This window comes from Apium graveolens, chromosome 3 (genome assembly GCF_009905375.1).
Source record: "Apium graveolens cultivar Ventura chromosome 3, ASM990537v1, whole genome shotgun sequence".
In the NCBI taxonomy this organism is placed as follows: domain Eukaryota; kingdom Viridiplantae; phylum Streptophyta; class Magnoliopsida; order Apiales; family Apiaceae; genus Apium; species Apium graveolens.
In genome coordinates this window covers 294,258,212-294,264,211 of record NC_133649.1, presented here as the reverse complement: position 1 = coordinate 294,264,211, position 6,000 = coordinate 294,258,212, and positions in this window count along the sequence as shown.

Sequence of the window (6,000 nt, the reverse complement as noted above, 5' to 3'; positions counted from 1 at the left end):
TTGCAAGCTTCGATGATCTGTCCTAACTACAAATGATCTGCCCAGTAAATATGGCCGCCATTTTTGAACTGCTAATACTAAAGCCAGAATCTCCTTCTCATATGTGGACATCAGCATATTTTTTCCTTGTAAAGCTCGACTAAAGAAGGCTATTGGACGCTCTTGAAGGAGAACAGCTCCCACACCTGAACCACTTGCATCACATTCAATAATAAATTGTTTGGAGAAGTCAGGTAAGGCTAAAATAGGAGCATTTGTCATAGCTTTTTTTAGTTGTACAAATGAAGTTTCTGCTGCACTTGACCAAAAAAAAGAATCTTTTTTTAAGCAATTGTGTGAGTGGCGCAGCTATTTTTCCATAACTGTGAATGAACTTTCTATAATAACCTGTCAACACTCAACCCCAAGAACCCACATAACGCCTTTAGGGACGCAGGTGTTGGCCAGCTTACCATAGCATCAACTTTTTCAGGATCCACAGATACCCCTGAATTTGATATCACATGACCAAGATAATGAACTTGGCATTTGCCAAACTCACATTTTTCTTGCCTGACATACAATTCATTTGTTCTCAGGATAGAAAATACGAGCTCTAGATGATGCATATGTTCAGACCAGAATTTACGATAAACTAATATGTCATCGAAAAAACTAGAATAAACTTGCGTAAATATTTCTTGAATACCTCGTTCATAAGAGCTTGAAATGATGACGGAGCGTTGGTAAGACCAAATGGCATGACTAAAAATTCGTAGTGTCCATGATGAGTTCGAAATGCGGTCTTCTCAATATCAGATGGATGGACTCGAATTTGATGATAGCCGGAACGAAGGTCTAACTTTGAAAAGAATTTGCTTCCGTGTAACTCATCAAAAAGTTCATCAATAATAGGAATAGGGAATTTATCCTTTATTGTAATGCTATTTAAGGCTCGATAATCAACGCACATTCTCCAGGAACCATCATGTTTCTTTACCAAAATAACTGGTGAAGAATACGGACTGTTACTTGGCCGAATAACACCAGTAGCAAGCATTTCCTCAACTAGTTTCTCTATTGCTGCCTTCTGAAAGTACGGGTACCTATATGGTTTAACTGATATAGGACCCTTACCAGGTTGTAAAGGAATTTGATGATCTTGTTCACGCCGAGGAGGAAGACATGTAGCGGATTTTAGAACATTGCTATATTTTTGAAGTAACTCTGTAATCTTTAGAGAAACATGAGAGTTGTCTGGAACTGGTAAGGATGTCTTTAAAGAATACAATAACATCACACCCTTATTTTTTCTGGTTTCACGCAAGAGTTGAAGACTGTTAACAATTTTATTTGTTGGAGCCGATAATCCCCTTAACGTGACTTCTTTTCCATTTACCTTGAATATCATTTGTATTTGAGAGAAATCCCATTCTATGGGACCTAATGTGCTCAACCACTGGGTACCCAACACAATATCATAACCTTCAAAAGGGAGTACATAAAAATCTACAATTACTGGAGTACCTTGTAGAATTAACTCAGTATTAGAACACTTGCCTGAGCTTCTCAATCTTTCACCGGAGGCAACCATTACTTCTAAGCTTCCATTTGATGTTGGTTGCAGCCCTGTTTTTGTTGCCATCTTCTGACAAACAAAATTATGTGTGCTTCTTGTATCAACGAGCACGGTTACTTTTTTGTTTCTCAAACTGCCCATAACTCTCATTATTTCAGACGAATACATTCCAGCCATAACATTCAAAGATATTTCTGCATTTTGACTAACAATATCATCCTCAATCTTCATTTCAGCATCATCATCACTATCTTCTTGGCAAACTTGAATAGTGAACAACTTCTTACAGCGATGTCCCGGGACAAAATTATCATTACAGCGAAAACATAGTCCCTTTCTTTTCCTTTCATTCATTTCTTCAACAGTTAACTTCTTTACTTGTGGGGTAGATAATTTACTAGTGGTCGCATTACGAGTGTCACATGTGATCTTAGCACTTGTTGGAGTCCCCCGTTGGTAAGAAAAATCTCTAGCTTCATATAATCGAGCCAAGCCAATTGCATTAGACAGAGTGAAGGGTCTGTTGGCTTGTACATCTATACATATTGCATCACGTAAACCACTAATAAAATAACTCACTTGTCGATCATGTGGCAAAGAACCTGCCTTGGCTAATAACCTTTCAAACTCAACTTGATACTCTTGTACTGTTCCTTTCTGTCGCAATTTAGTAAGCTGCCCAAAGAAATCCATAACCTTCTCAAAATTATATCGAGAATCAATGCCCTCCTTAAACTCCTCCCAAGAGACTGTACCTCTTTCTTCTTGCAACAACTGATACCACATTTGTACCTCCCCTTCAAGATGAAATGAGGCTAAAGGAGCATGATCACCTGCAGGAGTGCCATGAAGTTCGAAGAATTTCTTGACCCTGAATAGCCACACAGTTGAATCTCCGGTGCCATCAAATCGAGGAAAATCAATTTTTACTTGTTTCGGCACAATAGAACTATTGAAATTGGTTCTCTGGAAGCTGCCACCACCAGACCCCTGGATTCCATGATTGGCAGAAGTTTCACCATCTCTATTGTTGGATTGTGTAAGTGCAATTTGTTCCACCTGATTGCTTAGTTTCCCCAACAAATCGGCCATACTCTTCATTTGATTTTCGATTCCCTCGACACGCGATTCCATTCCGAGGCTCTGATACCAATTTGGTATATACTGAACACTTTTATTTTTCTGCTTACTGGAACCTATTATGAAATTAGGATAAATACTTGCTATATTTAGACAAGGCTAATAGAGGAGCCTCTGACCTCTGTCAACTCAAGAGCTGAACTGCAAAATAATATTATAAGCATATCTTCTCTAACGTTCCTGCATATGTTATACAAGACTCTGTTACAACTGCTTCACTGCTAAAAAATAGGAGAAAGTGGTTCCACTACTTACTCAACCTAACTTATACTTATCTACCGCAAAGACCAAGTCTTTGCTATTTATTTGCACTCAAATAATAAATAAAAATAATAAATTAAGCTAGCACATAAAATATACTGATTTTGATAATTGGAGTGATGATTGCAAGCGGTTGGCACATCTTGTGTTCTTGGAACCCAATAAAATACTCCATGACGGCCCATATAATCACCTATGGGTTAGTATTCTTATATTTTGGACCCATATAATCAACCTCTGGATTTGATAGGATATGAAAAAAGGATGATGACGAAATTGGATAAAACAGAGACACATATCATTAGTGTGATGCACTTGTACAACCTGTGATATATTTAAATCCACTTAAAATTGTTTGTCAGAGAAGATGAAGAGAGAAATTATTTTCCCTTCGTCTTCTCTGTAATGCATGATTTATTTAAATTACCGATTTTTTATGCTATTTTCGGTATCAATATTTTGATTGTTTATTGTACGCTTCTTGAAATATTATCAGTCGAGTTTGGTATTCTTAAGTACGTAATTACCCAAGGTATCAATATTTTGATTATTTATTGTACGTTTCATGAAATATTCTCAGTTAAGTTTGATACTCCTAGGTACGTACTCATCTAATTTAGGTGAGTACAAAAACTTTTTAATGTAAATGTACGAGGGGTATATCTGTAATTACACAAATTGATTAAAATATTTTTAATTGTATCAATAAAATAGACTACATACTGATTGAACTACCCTAGTCCCTAAGTGCGTACTTACAGACATTTTTTTCTTGTCATTTTATTTATTTTTTATGCGATCTCCGAATCTCTAACATCCATTTTTTTAAATATATTTTGGGGCTAACCGATATCCCATTGACATGTCAGCATGATATCCAATTTTTTGTTATATTTAGAGGAAAGTATGATTTTTATTCAGAATTTTGGGCCTCTTGATATTGTAATTTGTACACTTATCCCTATTTCTGGGCCAGGCTGTTACAGAGAATACCCACTCCATGGATTTAAGATTTAACTAAGTCCATCAAAACACTAGGCCCATTCATTTATTTTCCTTTTCTCTACCAAAGGCCCAATTAGGATTAGCTGCTGCTTAAATCTTAGGTCATCTCCCAAGCCTATAATTTGTTATAAAAAAGAAAATGATATAATATTTTGATGAGGAGGTTTGCTTAGGTATACATGAAGTGCCATGTGGCTGCAGGTTTAGAAAAACGTTCTCTGTGCGATTAACTTTAATCTTTAATAGTTAAATAACAGGTTAGCCAAAATGGCCGAAGAATGACTCTTCAATCGATCGAGAGCAACTCCAACAGCTTATTTATTCGGATCCAAAACTCAAATTTAAGAAATCTTCTATAAAATAGAGCTCCAACAGCATGCTAGTGATTCCTTAAAAAGTTAGCATCTTTCATTCAACAAGGAACCACCGGTGATTCTTAATCTTACTTTTAATAATGAAAAAATCATTTATCTCTCATTCTCCAATTTAAATACATAACTAGAGTTTAAATATAATAATAAAATATTATTAGGATACACTTATAAGAAATGTTGTTGGAGTTGAACTACAATAAAATAGCCTAAAACACTGAGATCCATTTTTATAATAATATTTTTGAGGAACATGTTAGAACTCTATTGGAGCTACTATAAGTCCCTTAAATCACTCCTAAATATAATATAAATTATTGGGCTATTATCAAAATAATGTATATTCATATCCAACAATACTTTCTACGTTCACTCTTTATTTATTTTTATAATATTAAAAACAATTTAAGCTCATAAAATACAAAAGAAAGTGGGAGGTGAGAAAAATGATGTGTTATAAATTTAATATAAAATAATAGTTAAGAGCGGTGTATTGGCTCTTATAATTGAGGCATAAGAGCAAGTTCAACAGTCTCTCAATAGATTCCTTGTAAATATTATGAAATATTAACTTTTAGTGATTTAAGACATAATTTTGAATTTCAACTCCAACAATATTCCTTATCTTCAATCCTTATTATTATAATAATAATAAATTTGAATGAGATATGAAAGGAAGAGAGAAAAAAAAACTAAAAAGATGAAAGAGAAATCAATTTTTTATTGATAAAAATGATATAAGGGATGACTTGTGTTTTTATTAAAGATAATGTATGAGAGAAGTGTTTTAGTGATATAGGAAACCACAAAGATAAGGTATGAGAGAAGTGTTTTAGTAATATAAAAAACCACTAAGACACTGCTGAAGTGCAATTTTATGTCATGTTCCTTATATTTGGATTTAAGAGCATATTTAAGGGAGATGTTGGACTTGCTCTAAGACCACGCTCTTAAATTTTTAAAAAGTCTCAGAGAGGCTCCAAGCTCAAATTTTAGCATTGCTTTTGTTGGAAATTTTCTAACACTTTAAAGTTTGAGGAGAATTAGGAGAACGGATAATTTAACATGATAGAAACTCTGAAAAAAATAATTATAAAAATATTTCACAATATTCCCACTTCCACGGATATAAAAGAACCATTTAAATTGCAAGTTCGACATGGCAACATCAGTTCCGATATTCATATTTTATCTGATCATGGAATACGATTCTTTTTATGTATGCAGATGCACTTTGCCAAGAAGATGTTGTTTTTATAATTATATTCAAAGTTTTATTTTATAAAAGGAAATATTATTAGTAGAGTTATTTTTTTTATTTTCCAGAATAAAAAAGATTAAAAATATAAAATTTCCTTTTGTATTTACAATCAAATCATTAAGAAAAAAAATGAATGTAAGGGTAATTTGACATTTTCACACTTTTCTACTTTAAAAATTAAAAATATCTTAAAAATAACATTTCCTATAAAAATAGACTTAAATTTAAAATAAAATTAACATTCTGACCACATCAAAATAAAATATATATATCAAGTTTCAAATTATTGTTTTTTTTGGAAATTCGACTCACTAGCAAAATTTTCGGCCAGGTTCCCAAGTCTATAAATGATACTATTTATTTAAAATTCTAGGAAAAAAGAAAATATTAATATTTGTATTCAG